General features: G+C 40.8%; 2 non-coding genes across 2 annotated transcripts; one reads left to right on the top strand and one right to left on the bottom strand.

Annotated features, from left to right (window-relative positions):
* Positions 1 to 2,299: 2,299 nt before the first annotated feature.
* LOC148577983 (small nucleolar RNA R71) lies at positions 2,300 to 2,403 on the bottom strand. Its single transcript, XR_015904549.1, has one exon. It is a non-coding gene; the product is annotated as a small nucleolar RNA R71 (small nucleolar RNA).
* A 17,946-nt stretch (positions 2,404 to 20,349) lies between these two features.
* LOC148577984 (small nucleolar RNA R71) lies at positions 20,350 to 20,457 on the top strand. The gene has a single exon (XR_015903297.1). It is a non-coding gene; the product is annotated as a small nucleolar RNA R71 (small nucleolar RNA).
* The last annotated feature ends 956 nt before the right edge of the window (positions 20,458 to 21,413 follow it).

The following is a 21,413-nucleotide window of genomic DNA, read 5'->3' on the forward strand; positions in this document are numbered from 1 at the left end:
ACTAACATTCTCGAAGGATGGCAAAGGCCACGTTAGAAGCCACGTTAACCTAGTTAATGTGCGCTTTAACGTGAAGCAAAAAGGGGCACACTGGAACGTTAGTGATAATGTTGAGTGTCACTAACGTTCTCGAAGGTTCACAAGGCAACGTTAAAAGCCACGTTAACCTAGTTAAGGTGGGTTTTAACGTGAGGCAAAGGGGTGTATTGGAACGTTAGTGACAATGTTAAGTGTCACTAACGTTCTCGAACTTATATTCTCACTAAATATTAACACCCCTATCGTCCTGAACTAAAGTCTCCGCCCACTTCGCAGTTTCTCTCTGCAAGTAAAGCCAAGCCCAAATAAAGAAAGGAACTGCTTCAAACTATAGATCCAAAGGCCCAAGACTTGAAGAATCACACTAGAAGCTGAGAAGAGTAGTATATATAGGAGTAGCTTTGAATTGAGAAGGAATTCTGGAAGGCTGGAGAAAAAGAGAACTACTCTCTGTATTTACTTTCTTTGCAATTTCTAGTTTTATGATGTATTCTCCATCTTTGTTTTTATTTTCAAGAGCTATGAACAACTAAACCCCTTTCATTGGGTTAGGAAGCTCTGTTGTAATTTGATGGATCAATACTAATTTTCATTATTCTTCTTCTATCTTTCCTCTTGATTTTACTTGAAAACTTTCGATCTTCATCCAATTGAGTAGTTATCTTGGAAGAGAAGCTATTCAAACTTGGATCTCTTTTGAACCTTGAAAGAGGAATGAAGAGATCAAGCTAGAAATGCTTTCTCATGCTGGACCAAATTGGGTTTGGATGGGTATGTGACTATAACCCTCTCAATACTTGATTTGGGAAATGCATGTGGTATTATCAGTGAGCATACTTCATCTCTTCTCATGAGAAATTGACCAAGGAATTGGCTATTGATCAAGATTTGAGAGATTGAATTGCAAGAAATTGTAATTCAATCACTTAAGATTGCCAAGGAGATCAATGAGTGCATTGATTGAGGAAGAGATGAAAATGAACTTGATCCGGAGAATTGCAACATCTCCTAAGCCCAATGAACTCCCCATCTCTGATCTTACCCATTCTCTTTAAATTCTGCTATTTACTTTTATGAGCAATTCCCCCATTCCCATTTACAATTCTGCATTTTATTTTCAGTCATTTACTTCCAATCCTTTAATTCTAGCATTTACTTTTCTGTTATTTACATTCCCGCCATTTTATTTTCTGCAACTCTCAACCCAAATTCTGGATTCGCTCAACTAGAACATTCTTCTAATTAAAGTTGCTTGATCAATCAATCCCTGTGGGATTCGACCTCACTCTATTGTGAGTTTTTACTTGACGACAACTTCGGTACACTTGCCGAAGGGAGATTTGTTGAGAGACAAGTTTTTCGTGCATCAAGTTTATGGCGCCGTTGCTGGGGATTGATTGTGCATCAACAATGATTAGATTGGAAGATCACTAGATTGAGCATTTTATTTTGTGAATTTTATTTTTCTGTTTGAGAGATTTACTTTTTGTTTTAGTTAAACTTCTTCCCTTCCCCCTCTACTCTTTTGTTTTTCTTTGTTATTTTCAATTCTGTTTGCTAACCCACTAACTGTTTGATATATTGCATCACCCACAACTAACAGCAATTCTGACACAAATACTGTCTGCACCTATTTTCCTTGCTTGTACTTATTGGTTGTATGACAGGGAGAAGAAGCGGGGCTTCAACTTCCTTTGATTCTGAACCTGAGAGAACCTTCCTTAGACTAAGGAGGGAGGTAAAAAAAAAACGTGTAGTTGGTGCTGAAGAAGAGGAGGAACACTTTGAGGAATACTTTGAACCAAACATGGAAGAAAACATGGAAAATCATCATGAAGAAGAGACTCACAACCATGGCAGAGGAGGTGGAGCAAATCATGCTGGGGAGGATAGAAGAGTTTTGGGCTCTTACATTAATCCAAACCCAGGCAATTGTGGAAGTAGCATCCAAAAGCCAACAATCCATGCCAACAACTTTGAACTTAAACCACAGCTCATCACCCTTGTTCAGAACAACTGTTCGTTTGGAGGAGGTGTTCAAGAAGACCCCAATCAACATTTGACCACCTTCCTGAGAATATGTGACACAATGAAATCTAATGGTGTCCATCCTGACGCCTATAGACTGCTCTTATTTCCTTTCTCACTCAGGGACAAAACAGCCAAGTGGCTGGAATCTTTCCCAAGGGAGAGCTTGACAACTTGGGAGGATGTGGTGAACAAATTCTTAGCAAGATTTTACCCTCCTCAACGAATCAATAGGCTGAGAGCTGAGGTTCAAACTTTCAGGCAACAAGATGGTGAGACTCTGTACGAAGCATGGGAGAGGTTCAAGGACTTAATAAGGAGGTGTCCACCTGACATGTTCAACGAATGGGTCCAGCTGCACATTTTCTATGAAGGGCTCTCTTATGAGTCAAAGAAGGCCGTGGACTATTCATCTGGAGGATCCTTGAACGAGAAGAAAACCATTGAGAAAGCCATAGATGTTATTGAAACAGTAGCAGAAAACGACTACTTCTATGCTTCCGAAAGAGGGAACACAAGAGGAATGATGGAGCTAAACAATGTAGATGCTCTGTTGGCCCAAAACAAGCTCATTACCCAGCAGCTGGCTGACCTCACCAAGAAGATGGAGAGGAACCAAGTAGCAGCAATCTCATCTTCATCAACAATCCAAGAAGGAGTGAATGAAGAAGCAGAGGGGAGTCAGGAGCAAGCCAACTACATTGGGAATTCACCAAGGAAAAACTATGATCCATACTCCAAGACTTACAACCCTGGATGGAGAAACCACCCAAACTTTGGGTGGGGAAGTGAGCAAGATCAAAACCAAGACCAGAGACGTTACAACTCCAACAACAATGCAGCTCACCAGCAATTCACCCAGAGGACATCTCAACACCCCCACAACAACACTTCTTCACACACTTATCAAAACCAAAACAGCACATCTGCTCCGAATCACTCATCAATTGATGACAAGCTCTCTAAGATTGAAGCCTTACTTGAAGGAATATGCCAAGAGATTCAAGAAAATAAGGTGTTCAAAGAGGAGGTGCGAGCCAATATTAAGAACCATGGAGAGACCATTAGGAAGCTGGAATTCCAGGTGAGATATTTCGCTGAGAAGATTCCCAAACCTACTGATAGCTTCCCAAGTGACACGGAGAAAAACCCCAAGGGAGAAGCAAAGAAAGTAAGATGGGAAGATTGCAAAATGGTCACTACAAGTGATCAAGAGATTGAAGACAAGCAAGGCAAAATGTGTAAACAACCTGAAGACAACTCAACAAAGGAGGAGGATAGAGAGCACAAAGAACCAGAAATCTCACAACAAGAGTTGCTGAAGCTCTATGCTCCCTTCCCTCAACTGCTCAATGGTGCTGTGGGAAAGAGAATATACTCAAGGTTCCTAGACTTGTTTGCATCTCTACATGTAAACATACCATTCATCAAGGCAATTCAACAAATGCCTGCATTCATCAAGTATATGAAGGAACTTCTTCCCAAGAAAAGCTCACTCAAAGGAGGCCAGACTATAGTGATGAACAAGGAATGTAGTGCCCTTATTCAACCTGAGCTGCCTATGAAAAGAAGAGACCCAGGGAGTTTTCACATCCCTTGTGCCATAGGTGAAACTATGTTCGATAGAGCACTATGTGATTTGGGGGCCAACATCAACTTACTGCCTTTATCCCTGGTGAAGAGGCTGCAGATTAATGAGATAATGTCCACAGATGTAATCATCAGACTGGCTGACAAAACTCAAAAGCAAGCAATAGGAGTGGTGGAAAATGTGTTGCTAAAGGTTGGAAAGTACTTTCTCCCAACAGACTTTGTCATTCTAGACATGGAAGAGAGTCACACTCACCCAATCATATTGGGAAGACCATTCCTAGTTACAGCCAGAGCACTTATCGATGTAGAGAAAGGGGAGCTAATATTGAGAATCCATGATGAACGACTCAACTTCAATGTCTTCAAACTCTCACAAGAAACAGATCAAGAGGACAAGGAACTAAGCACAAACGATAAGGAGACACTGAAGGAGGAAACAAGCACTAAAGCACAGCCAGTTCATTCTGAAACCCCCTCAATTGATAAACAAGGAAAACAGCAATTGCCACAGCTCAAAGAAAAGTTGGAGGAACCCAAACCTCTAGAGGCAGGTGAAGACAGCATCACAACTCCTTGGAGAAAAGAGGTCACCAAGGGGAAGGCAACCTCAAAAGAAATAAAGAAGAAGGTACCAAGGAGATGGAGGAACAAAAAGATCCCTACGAAAGATTTCTCTCCAGGGGATAGAGTTGTCTCAGCTTACTTTCCAGATATTCCCCCTAATCTCCCTACTGTACCATCTCAGTTACCTAAGGTCTTCACTATCAACAGAGTTCTTTCCCTGGAACATGTGGAGATCATTGATCCAACCAATGGATACAAGTCCACAGCAAGAGGAGAGGACTTTAAGCACTACCAACCACCCTGACGAAGGGAAAACGTCAAGCTAGTGACGCTAAAGAAGCGCTTCATGGGAGGCAACCCATGGTTTATATGTTTTTAAAATAATGAATAAATCAATGTTTATGAATTTCAACCCAAACTTGACAAACAGTTGGTGAAATCTTTATCATGCAGTATATAGTGAAGAACAAGTTTGGTGTTCAAAGCAAACCAAGATGCATGCTAGTCTTGGGAGCTTTGAACAAAACTTTTTATCACATTGCTTCAAACTAAGTTTGGTGTCACCCCATGGTGCCACCAAAATGCATATAAGGACCCACCAATAGTTAGTTAGTTAGTGAGTTGGAATTCATAAATAAACAATCAAATCTTTTCTTTCATTTTATTCTAGCCGTAGAGTTTAATTTTTTTTATGATAATAATTTCCTTATTTCAAATCTTTATAGGAAAGGAAAAGAAGCATGAAAAGGGATTGATTGGACAATTAAATGGGGGAGATTTCGCCACTTAATGAAGAGCACTACACACATGTCTCAAGAGGGAACGTATGGGAAAACGTTGCCATGCAACATTGGAGAAAGAAGACCCTTGAAGACCGAACCAATCACTCTCATTAAGTGATGATCCTTGTCTTTCCTTCATAAACAACCCCATCCGTCCACCTAGTAAACATTCATGCAATCCACACCCTTCGTTCACTCATGATTTTCTTATATAAGTGAACCTTAGTGCATGCTCACTCCTCACATTCAAATCCCCACTCTCCACACTTCTATTGGCACACTAAACCCTTCATCACACATTGCTTTAACCAACCCACTCTTCATCTACCAGAAGCCACAAACCCCCCTCAAACAACAACTCAAGTCATGGCATCATCAAGCTCAAAGAGGCAAAAGAGGAAGGAACCTATGGTGAGTGCTCCTTTTGATGACAAGAGATTCAAGACTGCCTTTCATGAGCATGAATTTGAGTGGATAAGGGCCAGAAAGATATTGCCAGAGTTAATCTTCCAATTCAATGCCAATGAATCACCACAGATTTGGAGAAAAATCGAACAGAGGGGGTGGCAATTGCTCACCAGTCCAGAGGGGAAGATCAATGGAAACCTCATCAAAGAATTCTATGCAAATGCAGTTAAAGAGGATAAGACCAAAGCCCCAACCTTCAAAAGCTATGTGAGAGGAAGGGAGGTGGACTTCATCCCAAGTGCCATAACAAGAGCTCTTCACTTGAAATCACCTCATTTTGATGAAGAGAGTTATCAGGCAAGGATAAGTAGAAGCCCCGATAAGGATGAGCTCTCAGAGATAGCATCAGATATCTGTGTCATAGCCGCTGACTGGGAGAGGTACTCAGATGGGAGACCAAAATTCATAAAAAGAGGGGACCTTCACCCTGAAGCCAAAGGGTGGTTTGAGCTTGTAAGGAGGTCCATCCTACCAGCTGCCAATAATTCAGAGGTTAACATCAATCGAGCCACTATGGTATAATGCTTAGTACAAGGTGGGGAAATCAAAGTGCATGAGCTCATTGCAGAAGGGATTCAAGAGTCAGCTGAGAAAGCTGACTCAGGTGCCAGACTTTGGTACCCCAGCACCATTCTCCGCTTGTGCAACAAGGTCAAGGTAACATTTGAGGACAGCAGCCCAGACTGGGTGAACCCAGGGAGGCCAGTCACACTCGAGCGAATGGTCTATACCACACCGGCTCAGCAACTAAGAAGGCCACATATAGGAAGGCAAAGGGTCCAGGAAGAAGCTCATCAAGAGGAATATCATCAAGAAGAGCATCATGACCCAGCCAACTTGAATATGACTCACCTTCTAAGAGCAATTGAAGATTTGGGACAGAGACATATGGAGGGACAAGAGCAAATACTGAACCGGCTGAGCCAACAGGAAGCATGATAAAAACAACAAATGGAGCAGCAGCAGGAACAATACTCCCAGCTCACTCAAGCCATCAACCAAGTGAATGAGAGGCAAGAGATTCAAGAGAAGCACTTGCAAGAACTCAACCAGCGGCAGATAGCCCAAATGAAAACTTTCAATGAGTTCAGTGTACTCAATGAAGGAAGGCAACTACATAGGGAGGAGTTCTATGTAAACACTCAAGCCGAGTTGAACTACATGACCAGTAATATGCATCAGCTACACTATGCCATCCCTACATATGATGAGGTCCAAAAAGAATTTGTAGAACAAGAAGAGAGGAAAGTGAAACAGCAAAAGGAGACACTCAAGAAGAAGATGGAAGATAGTGGTTTCTGGAGGAAGCTTCTTGGAAAAGGCAAGGGAAGTGGAGGTACAAGCACTCAAGAGAGACACAATGAGGACAAACAAGGATGGGAGCATGGACATCCACATGAATGAAAGGTGGTGGAGTTCTTTTTAGTCCATCGTTTTCTATGCTTTAAATAAGGAAGATCTTGTATGAAATAGAACCTGCTTCCATGTTATGTTTAAACTTTTTAAAATTCTGTCTTTTAAGATTTCCTTCTGAATAGGTCCATGATTTCTGGTTTAAATGTCAATGCATCATTCCCTTATTTACTTGTAAGCTTGTCCATTTTAAATCAAATTGAAGAAGAGAATGATTATTTTTTTTTAAAGACCAGAGTAGAGTTCATATTGTGGAAGTGCATTCATGAATCTTTGGGGTAGTCATAAGTTAGCTAAGTTGGTTCAACCACAAGGCTGGGATGACAATTATATGGCCTGAATCCTTTGCTTTGGATACACTCATGAGACTAAGTTAATAACAAGATCCTAAGAAGAGAAAAGGGAAAGAACAATGGAAGTGAAAAACAAAAGAAAAAGAGTAAGCAATAAGGCTAGGCATCAATGGTTTTAATCTTGAGGCAAGTGTCTGTGGTGCTCCTGTGTGAGGTATCTACTTGGATGAATAAGCTCTTAGGGGCGCCTTATCACCTGGTAACTTGGGTTAACTAACTCGGGATTATCAGCTGAAAGTCCACTATCAAGAGTAACCTTCACTACAGAGCATTTAGTAACCCAAAGAGGTACTGGACACCAAGGTCTCAAGAAAAGAAAATAAACAAACTATATGCCTGTGGTGTGTATGTATGGGGGATAGGCTTGAGGGAGTAAGTCCTTAGGGGTGTCTCAACACCTAGCACCTTGAACCAACTGGTTCGGGAGTGTTGGCTGAAAACTTATCTTAAAGAGTTGTCCCCTTACAGAGCACTTAGCCTAAATAACACAAACAACCCTTGAAATAACAATAAAAGGATCAATGAATAAAAGTCTCATGAGATATAAACAAAGTGGGTGTTTTAGGACATGATAAAGGTCTGAAAGCTAGTAATGGAATGAACCTAAGTTGCTATGCATGAAACCACCATAAAATCAGTAACATGACTTCCACAAGAATGACTCATTCCTCTGGACATTCCATTCATCATTCTCTTATTCCAGTACTTGCTTAGGGACAAGCAAGCTTTAAGTTTGGTGTTGTGATGCCAGGGCATCTTGGCCAGTTTCACTGACCTTTTCTTTACTATTTTTAGGATAGTTTCATGCATTTCTTTAGGAAATAAGCTAGTTTTGGGTAGATATTCACCTATGCCTTGATTCAAGCATACATTGTGCATTTTACATAATTTCATGAGGATTTTGCATAAGTTTAGTGACAAATATTATGTTGCATTACTCATGACTTGGACTAGAGCTTTGATGCACTTTATTGCTTGATTTAAGGACCAAAAGGAAGCAAGAAAAAGGGAGGTAACTTGCAAGGTTAATGAGAAAAGTGATTGCCAATAAACACTCTCAAAAAAAGCCATCAATGCCCACGTTAGAGAGTCACGTTAACTAAGTTAACGTGAACTCTAATGTGGAGAAGAGAAGTTGAGCCAACGTTAGTGACACTTAACATTGTCACTAACGTTGGCAATTACTCATAAGTGGCCACGTTAGAAGCCAAGTTAACCTAGTTAACGTGGCCTCTAACGTTAAGGAGGGAAGAGAAGCCAACGTTAGTGACACTCAACATTGTCACTAACGTTGGCCTATGATGCAAAGTACCACGTTAACTCCCACGTTAACTTGGTTAATGTGGGAACTAACGTAAAGGATTAAGAGTTGTTGACAACGTTAGTGACACACTCAACATTGTCACTAACGTTGGGATGGCTAAGGATGGCCACGTTAGAAGCCACGTTAACCTAGTTAACATGGACTCTAACGTGAGACCTAGGGGCACATAGGAACGTTAGTGACAATGTTGAATGTCACTAACGTTCTCGAAGGATGGCAAAGGCCATGTTAGAAGCCACGTTAACCTAGTTAACGTGGGCTTTAACGTGAAGCAAAAAGGGGCACACTGGAACGTTAGTGATAATGTTGAGTGTCACTAACGTTCTCGAAGGTTCACAAGGCAACGTTAAAAGCCACGTTAACCTAGTTAACGTGGGTTTTAACGTGAGGCAAAGGGGTGCAATGGAACGTTAGTGACAATGTTAAGTGTCACTAACGTTCTCGAACTTATATTCTCACTAAATATTAACACCCCTAACGTCCTGAACTAAAGTCTCCGCCCACTTCGCACTTTCTCTCTGCAAGTAAAGCCAAGCCCAAATAAAGAAAGGAACTGCTTCAAACTCAAGATCCAAAGGCCCAAGACTTGAAGAATCACACTAGAAGCTGAGAAGAGTAGTATATATAGGAGTAGCTTTGAATTGAGAAGGAATTCTGGAAGGCTGGGGAAAAAGAGAACTACTCTCTGTATTTACTTTCTTTTCAATTTCTAGTTTTATGATGTATTCTCCATCTTTGTTTTCATTTTCAAGAGCTATGAACAACTAAACCCCTTTCATTGGGTTAGGGAGCTCTGTTGTAATTTGATGGATCAATACTAATTTTTATTATTCTTCTTCTATCTTTCCTCTTGATTTTACTTGAAAGCTTTCGATCTTCATCCAATTGAGTAGTTATCTTGGAAGAGAAGCTATTCAAACTTGGATCTCTTTTGAACCTTGAAAGAGGAATGAAGAGATCAAGCTAGAAATGCTTTCTCATGCTGGACCAAATTGGGTTTGGATGGGTATGTGACTATAACCCTCTCAATACTTGATTTGGGAAATGCATGTGGTATAATCAGTGACCATACTTCATCTCTTCTCATGAGCAATTGACCAAGGAATTGGCTATTGATCAAGATTTAAGAGATTGAATTGCAAGAAATTGTAATTCAATCACTTAAGATTGCCAAGGAGATCAATGAGTGCGTTGATTGAGGAAGAGATGAAAATAAACTTGATCCGGAGAATTGCAACATCTTCTAAGCCCAATGAACTCCCCATCTCTGATCTTACCCATTCTCTTTAAATTCTGCTATTTACTTTTATGAGCAATTCTCCCATTCCCATTTACAATTCTGCATTTTATTTTCAGTCATTTACTTCCAGTCCTTTAATTCTAGCATTTACTTTTCTGTTATTTACATTCCTGCCATTTTATTTTCTGCAACTCTCAACCCAAATTCTGGATTCACTCAACTAGAACATTCTTCTAATTAAAGTTGCTTGATCAATCAATCCCTGTGGGATTCGACCTCACTCTATTGTGAGTTTTTACTTGACGACAACTTCGGTACACTTGCCGAAGGGAGATTTTTTGAGAGACAAGTTTTTCGTGCATCACCCTTGCTGGATTGGTGGAAAAGAAGTATGGACTATTATATATCATTGGAAAGCTCTGGAAGTCACCTTTCCAACGCCATGGAAATCACGTTAATTGGACTTCTGTAGCTCGAGATATTCAGGTTTGAGTGCAGAGAGGTCAGGATTGACAGCATCATTCGCCTTCTTCTCTTTTTCTACGGAAACTCCATCAAATCCAGCCGAATGCTACCTAAAATAAACAGAATTGCACACGACTCAAAGTAGCATCCATAGTAGCCAAAATATAATTAATTCTTGTTTAAACTCAACAAATTGAATGCAAATTCACTAGGAAAAGATAGGGAAGATGCTCACGCATCACAACACCAAACTTGAATTGTTACTTGTCCTCAAGTAACCAAAACTAATACAAGGTTAAGATGTGAATTTGCATGTGAAGTGAGAGTTCAGTTATGCTCATGTCTCTTCTAAAAAGGGATTTATCTATTGCAATTCTGAACAGTTTTGGCATCACACTCTCCTTTGAATCAGAGGACCGTCAATGTCATTCGGAATTAGAATCTGGATCATGTTATGAATTCTCTGATCTTTATACTTCAGTTTAATCCTTGAACACAGCAGATATCCTTAAATTCTCAATTAACTGGTGCTTTGCACTTGGAGCCTAGCCGTGACTTTAAATGTTCTATCTCAAGGGTTAATTGACACAAGAACACCACAAGCACTTAACTGGGGAACTCTCTTGAAATTCTAATTTCTCTTTCAGCTACTCCTAGACAGTGGTGCTCAAAGCCTTTTGCATACTCTGTTAAATGCAATTGATCTCGACTCTAAATGTTCTGTCTCAAGCATTACTTGACACAAGAACACCACAAACATATGACTAGGGAAACAACTCTTTGAGCCTTTAATCATGTCTGACCTCCCTAGTCATTTATGCTCAGAGCTTTGGACCTTGCTTTTATATCCTCTTTTTTTTTCTTTGCTGTTTCTTTTGCTTCAAGGATTAACTGTCACTAATTTCAGAAAATTTATAATAGTTCTCTAAATTCTTTTTCCTTATACGTCAACATTTCTTGATTCAAATTCAAACATGCACGGTTTATGTCATGCATTCAGAATCACAGAGAACACCGCCACATTTGATTAAATGAGACTACTTTTAAAAAAATAAACTCAATTTCTCATGCATTACATCTCCTTTTTCTTCTTTCTTTTTGATTTCAAGCTCAATGAGCAATACATGAGACACCTTCTAGAATTAAAGCAACAAACAGAAATTTTGAAAATAACAGAACTAAACTAGAACCTAGGAGTTTAAATAAACAAGGATCATGTAGTAAACAAAACAAAATAGTAGAAAACAGGAATATATCAAAGTAATGGCAAACTACTATAGAAGGTAATAGGAACTAGACCACCTCAATCAGCCTGGTGGGGATCTCTCTCCTCAGGCTGTGCTCCATATGGCCCTCTCAGGTGGCTGTAATCATGTCTCAGCTGAGAGATCTCCTGCCACTGGAATTCCTGAGTAGCTCTCATCTTGTCAAGGGTGGTACAGAGATGCGCCCAACGGCTGTCCTGTATCGCAATCATCTCCTCCACAGACGGAGTGTACCGCTGCCAGCGGCTATCGTTCGTGACCCTCATCTTCCAATAGAATAGGTGAGCTACTACCAATATTCCGGAGGAGGGTTAACCTGTCCCTAAGGCCATGGTGGCTGATCCTGCTAATCTTCTTCTTCAGCCTGCTCTTCCTTATGCACCCTCCGTTGTTCCCTGTGAGTCTCCATTCTCTTCTTTGTAATTGGTTTTTCAACAGAAATAGGGACATCATTCTCCACCCTTACCCCTGCTGCTTCACACAGGCGGTAAATCAGATGTGGAAATCCGAGCTTACTGAATTACACTTTTCACAACTCGTACCACTAACCAGCAAGTGCACTGGGTCGTCCAAGTAATACCTTACGTGAGTAAGGGTCGAATCCCACGGAGATTGTTGGTTTGAAGCAATCTATGGTTATCTTGTAAATCTTAGTCAGGAAGTCAATTATGTTTATCAATTGAATTGTGAATAACCAGTAGAGCATAAATTGAAAGTTACTTGTTGTGCAGTAATGGAGAATATGTTGGAGTTTTGGAGATGCTTTGTCTTCTGAATCTCTGCTTTCCTCTGTCTTCTTGTTCACGCATGCACGTCCCCCTATGGCAAGCTGTGTGTTGGTGGATCACCGTTGTCAATAGCTACCTTCCATCCTTCCAGTGAAAACTACGCTCACGCGCTCTGTCACAGCACGGCTAATCACCGGTTGGTTCTCGATCCGGTTGGAATAGGATTTACTATCCTTTTGCGTCTGTCACTAACGCCCAGCCTTCAGGAGTTTGAAGCTCGTCACAGTCATTCAATCCTTGAATCCTACTCGAAATACCACAGACAAGGTTTAGACTTTCCGGATTCTCATGAATGCCGCCATCAGTTCTAGCTTATACCACGGATCTAAGAGATACTCATTCAATCGGATATAGAACGGAGGTGGTTGTCAGGCACACGTTCATGGTTTGAGGAAGGTGATGAATGTCACAGATCATCACCTCCATCACAGTTAAGCGCGAATGAACATCTTAGATAGGAACAAGCGTGTTTGAATGGAAAACAGAAATACTTGCATTAATTCATCGAGACACAGCAGAGCTCCTCACCCCCAACAATGAGGTTTAGAGACTCATGCCGTCAGAGAATACAAAGTTTAGATCTGAAATGTCATGAGATACAAAATAAGTCTCTAAAAGTTGTTTAAATACTAAACTAGTAGCCTAGGGTTACAAAATATGAGTGGACTATGATGGATGATGCAGAGGTCCACTTCTGGGGCCCACTTGGTGTGTGCTGGGGCTGAGATTTAAGTGAGTCACGTGCAGAGGCCATTTGTGGAGTTGAACCCCAGTTTTTATGCCAGTTTGGGCGTTCAACTCCAGTTTTTGATCCTTTTCTGGCGCTGGACGCCAGAATTGGGCAGAGAACTGGCGTTGAACGCCAGTTTACGTCGTCTATCCTTGTGCAAAGTATAGACTATTATATATTGCTGGAAAGCCCTGGATGTCTACTTTCCAATGCAATTGGAAGCATGCCATTTCGAATTCTGTAGCTCCAGAAAATCCAATTTGAGTGCAGGGAGGTCAGAATCCAACAGCATTAGCAGTCCTTTTTCAGCCTGAATCAGATTTTTGCTCAGCTCCTTCAATTTCAGCCAGAAAAATACCTGAAATTACAGAAAAACACACAACTCATAGTAAAGTCCAGAAATATGAATTTTTCCTAAAAACTACTAGAAATAGACTAAAAACTAACTAAAACATACTCTAAACTATATGAAATTATCCCCAAAAAGCGTATAAAATATCCGCTCATCACTTACCATTCTTATATGGGCTGGAGGCAATCTCATATATCTGCTCTTGGATAATATCCTCTACCTCTACTACTTCTCCCTTCATGATGCTGTAAATCATGACAGCCTGGTCCACAGTGCATTCGGACCGGTTGCTAGTATGCATGATGGACCTTCGGATGAAATCCAACCATGCTCTAGCTAAGAGGACTAGCTCATTGCTCTTTAAATGGTTCGGCCTTTCCTTAGTGCCTGTCCTCCATTGAGAACCCAGAATGCATAGCTCTTGGATAACTAGATCCAATTTTTACTTCCTATGCATCCTCTCACTGTAACAGTCAGACATATGATCAGGACCTGGCAGATGGAGGATCTACCGGATGCGTCTTGGGCTGAAGTCAATGACTTTTTCTCTTACATAGCTCTGAAAATTCTTCTCATTGACCCCCTCTACATCCTTGTATGTGACCCAGAGATTTCCATAAAATTCTTGGACCATCAGTTGCCCTACCTCAGTGTGCGGGTTGCAAAGAAATTGCCACCCTCTTTTATCAATCTGAAATTGAATTTCTGGATATTCATCCGATTTCAGTGCAAAGCTCACCTCTGGAATCACAGCCCTTTTTATAGTATACTCAAAAAAAATGCTCTTCATAAAGCTTGGATCTGAATCTGTGCGTGTCATGAGAACTGGTGGCTAGCTCTTTTCCTTTCCTTTTCTTTAAAGGTGTTGTAGTCTTGGGTGCCATTACAGAAAACAAAAAGAAAAATAGAAAGCAGAGCGACAACACTAAACTTAAAATATTTGCTCATCCCTGAGCAAATTAAAGAAATACAACGGGGGAGAAAAAAATAAAAAAAAGAAATTGAAATAAAAAAGTAATAAGACATAAAATAAAAATAATCAATGCTAAAAGTTTTCTTGTCTTTTCTTTTTTTTTTGAAATATAACAGAAAAGAAAAAGAAGATGGAGTGAAGGGGGCAAGGACAAAGATGGGGAAAAGAGAAAGGGGGTACGGTCGAAGGGTGGGAGTGTTCGAGAGGTTGGGATTGGGAGTATGTTTAAAGGGAAAGAGCGGTATGGAGATAGAGGGGACTTGTAGAAGGAAGAAGGAAGGGGCTGGCCTGTGTTATGATGGGAAGGTTTTGAAACTTGAAGAAGGTATAGAACGAGATTAGGACAGGGGTGTGTATCATGTGTTGTGGAAGAGAATGTTAAGGGTTGGGAGCTTTATATAGGCGCGTGGCTGGGGGTAGTTGGGGTTCAGGAAGGGAGTCACGGGTTATTGGGGAAGGGAGGGTGGTGTGGTCACATGTATGTCTTGGGAAGGGGGGCTAGGGGTCAGGTTCTGTAGTGTTGGGAAGGGGGTGGGGTCACGGTCAAGGAAAGCAGGAAAAGCTGAAAAAGGAAAGGGAATCCTGGATTTGGTGGGGACCAAATTTGGCTTGATTTGGTGCAAAGTTAGGGGGGTTGGTAGTAAAGGGGGGACCACGCCTTACTTGAAAGGAGGGGGGCTAATTGGTGCACGAAATTGTGTTCCATGTTCTTTGTACTTGTGTGAGATTAACAATATATAATTGTATTGAATCCTCATTGTGGCTCTATGTGTGGACACAACTCCGTTCAACTAACCAGCAAGTGCACTGGGTCGTCCAAGTAATACCTTACGTGAGTAAGGGTCGAATCCCACGGAGATTGTTGGTATGAAGCAAGCTATGGTCACCTTGTAAATCTCAGTCAGGCGGATATAAAACAGTTATGTGGTTTTCGAATATTAATTAATAAAATAGGGATAGAAATACTTATGTAATGCATTGGTAGGAATTTCAGATAAGCGAATGGAGATGCTTTCGTTCCTCTGAACCTCTGCTTTCCTGCTATCTTCATCCAATCAGTCTTACTCCTTTCCATGGCTGGCTTTATGCAAGGGCATCACCGTTGTCAGTGGCTACATCCCCTCCTCTCAGTGAATAATATGCTCACGCACCCTGTCACAGCACGGCTATTCATCTGTCGGTTCCCGATCATGCTGGAATAGGATTCACCCTCCTTTTGCGTCTGTCACTAACGCCCAACAATCGCGAGTTTGAAGCTCGTCACAGTCATTCAATCATTGAATCCTACTCAGAATACCACAGACAAGGTTTAGACCTTCCGGATTCTCTTGAATGCCGCCATCATTCTAGCTTACGCCACGAAGATTTTGGTTAGGAGATCTAAGAGATACTCATTCTAGCTTAATTCATGTAGAACAGAAGTGTTTGTCAGGCACGCGTTCGTAGGGGAGATGGTGATGAGCGTCACACATAATCATAACATTCATCACGTTCTTGGGTGCGAATGGATATCTTAGAAGCGAAATAAGAAGAATTGAATAGAAAACAGTAGTACTTTGCATTAATCTTTGAGGAACAGCAGAGCTCCACACCTTAATCTATGGAGTGTAGAAACTCTACCGTATGAAAATACATAAGTGAAGGTCCAGGCATGGCCGAGAGGCCAGCCCCTCTGATCTAAGAACCAGGCATCCAAAGATGCCTAATACAATAGTAAGAGGTCCTATTTATAATAAACTAGCTACTAGGGTTTACATGAGTAAGTAATTGATGCATAAATCCACTTCCTGGGCCCACTTGGTGTGTGTTTGGGCTGAGCCTGAGTGTTGCACGTGCAGAGGCCATTTGTGGAGTTGAACGCCAGTTTCTGTGCCAGTTTGGGCGTTCAACTCTGGTTTTGGATCCTTTTCTGGCGCTGGACGCCAGATTTGGGCAGAAGGCTGGCGTTGAACGCCAGTTTACGTCGTCAATTCTTGGCCAAAGTATGGACTATTATATATTGCGGGAAAGCCCTGGATGTCTACTTTCCAACGCAATTGGAAGCGCGCCATTTCGAGTTCCGTAGCTCTAGAAAATCCACTTTGAGTGCAGGGAGGTCAGAATCCAACAGCATCAGCAGTCCTTTTTCATCCTCTGAATCTGATTTCTGCTCAAGTCCCTCAATTTCAGCCAGAAAATACCTGAAATCACAGAAAAACACACAAACTCATAGTAAAGTCCAGAAATGTGAATTTAACATAAAAACTAATGAAAACATCCCTAAAAGTAACTAGATTCTACTAAAAACATACTAAAAACAATGTCAAAAAGCGTATAAATTATCCGCTCATCACAACACCAAACTAAAATTGTTGCTTGTCCCCAAGCAACTGAAAATCAAATAGGATAAAAAGAAGAGAATATACTATAAATTCCAAACTATCAATGAAACATAGCTTCAATCATATGAGCGGGACTTATAGCTTTTTGCCTCTTGAATAGTTTTGGCATCTCACTTTATCCATTGAAGTTTAGAATGATTGGCATCTATAGGGACTTCAGATTTCGAATAGTGTTATTGACTTTCCTAGTTCAGTATGATGATTCTTGAACACAGCTTCTTTATGAGTCTTGGCCGTGGCCCTAAGCACTTTGTTTTCCAGTATTACCACCGGATACATAAATGCCACAGACACATAATTGGGTGAACCTTTTCAGATTGTGACTCAGCTTTGCTAAAGTCCCCAATTAGAGGTGTCCAGGGTTCTTAAGCACACTCTTTTTTTGCTTTGGACCTTGACTTTAACCGCTCAGTCTCAAGTTTTCACTTGACACCTACACGCCAAAAGCACATGGTTAGGGACAGCTTGGTTTAGCCGCTTAGACCAGGATTTTATTCCTTTAGGCCCTCCTATCCACTGATGCTCAAAGCCTTGGGATCCTTTTTATTGCCCTTGCCTTTTGGTTTTAAGGGTTATTGGCTTTTTCTGCTTACTTTTTTTCTTTTTCTTTCTATTTTTTTTTTTTGCCTATTTTTTTTTTTTCTGCAAGCTTTGTTTTTTGCTGCTTTTTCTTGCTTCAAGAATCATTTTTATGATTTTTCAGATTATCAAATAACATGTCTCCTAGTCATCATTCTTTCAAGAGCCAACATATTTAACATTCTTAAACAACAACTTCAAAAGACATATGCACTGTTCAAGCATACATTCAGAAAACAAGAAGCATTGTCACCACATCAATATAATTAAGCTAAGTTCAAGGATAAATTCGAAACTCATGTACTTCTTGTTCTTTTGAATTAAAACATTTTTCATTTAAGAGAGGTGATGGATTCATAGGACATTCATATCTTTAAGACAAAGTTACTAACTACTAATGATCATGTAATGAAGACACAAACACAGATAAGCACATAATATAGAAAACGAAAAACAGAGAAAGTAAGAACAAGGAATGAGTCCACCTTAGTGATGTCCTTGAGCTCTTCTATGTCTCTTCCTTGTCTTTGCTGCTCCTCCTTCATTGCTTTTAGATCTTCTCTGATTTCATGAAGGATGATGGAGTGCTCTTGATGTTCCACCCTTAGTTGCTTCCAATAATTGTGTGGAAGAAAATGTATCCATTGAGGTATCTCAGGGATCTCTTGATTTGCAGCCACATGTTCTACCACTCAGCTATAGATCCTTTACATAATTGTTTTACCACACCAAACTTAGAATGTTGCTCGCCCTCGAGCAAAAGAAGAAGGAATAGATGAAGAAGAAGATGTGGTAAGAAAAAAAACTAGGATTATGAGGAGGTAAGGTGGGGATCCTATGGGGTCCACAGATCCTGAAGTGATCCTGTGAGGTCCACAGATCTTGAGGTGTCAAGGCATTTACATCCCTGCACCAATTTAGGCATGCAAAATGCCCTTGCACACAACTCTGGGCGTTCAGCGCCAGGTTGGTGCCTATTTTGGGCGTTCAACGCCCATTTGCTGCCATTTCTGGCGTTGAATGCCAGAACCATGCTTGTTCTGGGCGTTCAGCGCCAGGATGCTCCCATTCTGGGCGTTCAGCGCCAGAACTATGCCCTGTTCTGGCGTTTGAACGCCAGACAGATGCTCCTCCAGGGTGTGATTTTTCTTCTGCTGTTTTTGATTCCGTTTTCAATTTTTATATTTATTTTGTGACTCCACATGATCATGAACCTAAGAAAACATGAAAAACAAGAATGATAGGGTTAGATAAATAAACATTGGGTTGCCTCCCAACAAGCACTTCTTTAATGTCAATAGCTTGACAGTGGGCTCTCATGGAGCCTCACAGATGTGCAGAGCTTTGTTGAGACTCTCCAACACCAAACTTAGAGTTTGGATATGGGAGTTCAACACCAAACTTAGAGTTTGGTTGTGGCCTCCCAACACCAAACTTAGAGTTTGACTGTGGGGGCTCTGGTTGACTCTGCTTGGAGAGAAGCTTTTTCTGCTTCCTCTCCATGGTTGCAAAGGGAGATCCTTGAGTTTTAAACACAAAGGACTTCTCATTCCATTGAAGGAATATTTCACCTCTGTCAACATCAATCACAACTCTTGCTGTGGCCAGGAAAGGTCTTCCTAGGATGATGGATTCATCCTCTTCCTTTCCAGTATCCAGGACTATGAAATCAGCAGGGATGTAAAGGCCTTCAACCTTTACTAACACGTCCTCTACTTGTCCATAAGCCTGTTTGCTAGAGCTGTCTGCCATCTCTAATGAGATTTTAGCAGCTTGCACCTCATAGATTCCCAGTTTCTCCATTATAGAGAGGGGCATGAGGTTTATTCCTGAACCAAGGTCACACAGAGCCTTAAAGATCATGGTACCTATGGTACAAGGGATTATGAACTTTCTAGGATCCTGTCTCTTCTGAGGCAATGTCAGTTGATCCAGATCACTTAGTTCATTGATGAACAGGGGAGGTTCAACTTCCCAAGCATCAATGCCAAATAATTTGGCATTCAGCTTCATGATTGCACCAAGAAACTTGGCAGTTTGCTCTTCAGTGACATCCTCATTCTGTTCAAAAGAGGAATACTCATCAGAGCTCATGAAGGGCATAAGGAGGTTCAATGGGATCTCTATAGTCTCTAGATGAGCCTCAGAGTCCTTTGATTCCCCAGAGGGAAGCTCCTTGTTGATCACTGGACGTCCCAGGAGGTCTTCCTCCTTGGGATTCACGTCCTCTCCTCTCCTCTCAGGTTCGGCCATGGCACTTATGTCAATGGCCTTGCACTCTCCTTTTGGGTTCTCTTCTGTATTGCTTGGGAGAGTACTAGGAGGGATTTCAGTGATCCTTTTACTCAGCTGGCCCACTTGTGTTTCCAGATTTCTAATGGAAGACCTTGTTTCATTCATGAAACTTACAGTGGCCTTAGATAGATCAGAGACTAGATTTGCTAAATTAGAAGCATTTTGTTCAGAGTTCTCTGTCTGTTGCTGAGTTGATGATGGAAAAGGTTTGTTATTGCTAAACCTGTTTCTTCCACCATTGTTAAAGCCTTGTTGAGGCTTCTGATCCTTCCATGAGAAATTTGGATGATTTCTCCATGTTGAGTTATAGGTGTTTCCATAAGGTTCACCTAAGTAATTTACCTCTGCTATTGCAGGGTTCTCAGGATCATAGGCTTCTTCTTCAGAAGATGCCTCTTGAGTACTGTTGGATGCAGCTTGCATTCCATGCAGACTCTGAGAAATCATATTGACTTGCTGAGTCAATATTTTGTTCTGAGCCAATATGGCATTCAGAGTATCAACTTCAAGAACTCCCTTCTTCATAGGCGTCCCATTACTCACAGGATTCCTTTCAGAAGTGTACATGAACTGGTTATTAGCAACCATGTCAATGAGTTCTTGAGCTTCTGCAGGCGTTTTCTTTAGGTGAATGGATCCACCTGCAGAGGTGTCCAGTGACATCTTTGATAGCTCAGATAAACCATCATAGAATATATCCAGGATGGTCCATTCTGAAAGCATGTCAGAAGGACACTTTTTGGTCAACTGTTTGTATCTTTCCCAAGCTTCATAGAGGGATTCACCTTCTTTCTGTCTGAAGGTTTGAACATCAGCTCTAAGCTTGCTCAGCTTTTGAGGAGGAAAGTACTTGGCTAAGAAAGCCGTGACCAGCTTATCCCAAGAGTTCAGGCTGTCTTTAGGTTGAGAATCCAACCATAATCTAGCTCTGTCTCTTACAGCAAAAGGGAAAAGCATGAGCCTGTAGACTTCAGGATCTATTCCATTAGTCTTAACAGTATCACATATCTGCAAGAATTCAGTTAAGAACTGAAAAGGATCTTCAGATGGAAGTCCATGAAACTTGCAGTTCTGCTGCATCAGAGAAACTAATTGAGGTTTCAGCTCAAAGTTGTTTGCTCCAATGGCAGGAATGGAGATGCTTCTTCCATGTAAATTGGAATTAGGTGTAGTAAAGTCACCAAGCATCTTCCTTGCATTATTATTATTTTCAGCTGCCATCTCCTCTGCCTGTTCGAAAATTTCTGAAAGGTTATCTCTGGATTGTTGTATTTTAGCTTCTCTTAATTTTCTCTTCAGAGTCCTTTCAGGTTCTGGATCTGCTTCCACAAGAATGTTCTTATCCTTGCTCCTGCTCATATGACAAGGAAGAATGGCTAGAAAAATGATAATAATAATAGAGATCCTTTATACCACAGTATAGGGATCCCTTTGTGAGTGGAAGATAAGGGGGAGACAAAGAATGTGATGTAAAGGAAGAAGTGCAACTGTACGAATGGAAGAGATGTGAGATGAGATGTTAGGATATGAATGAATAAATAGAATAGGATGAGAGAGAGAGAGGGAATTTTCGAAAATTATTTTTGAAAAGGAGTTAGTGATTTTTGAAAATTGGTTTTTGAAAATGTGTTAGTAATTTTCGAAAATTAAGATTTAAAAATTAAAATAATTAATAAATTAAAAAGAAATTTTGAAAAAGGGGAGAGATATTTTCGAAAAATGAGAGAGAGAGAGTTAGTTAGGTGGTTTTGAAAAAGTTAAGAAACAAACAAAAAGTTAGT

This window comes from Arachis ipaensis, chromosome B1 (assembly GCF_059453495.1).
Source record: "Arachis ipaensis isolate K30076 ecotype BB chromosome B1, ASM5945349v1, whole genome shotgun sequence".
Taxonomy (NCBI): domain Eukaryota; kingdom Viridiplantae; phylum Streptophyta; class Magnoliopsida; order Fabales; family Fabaceae; genus Arachis; species Arachis ipaensis.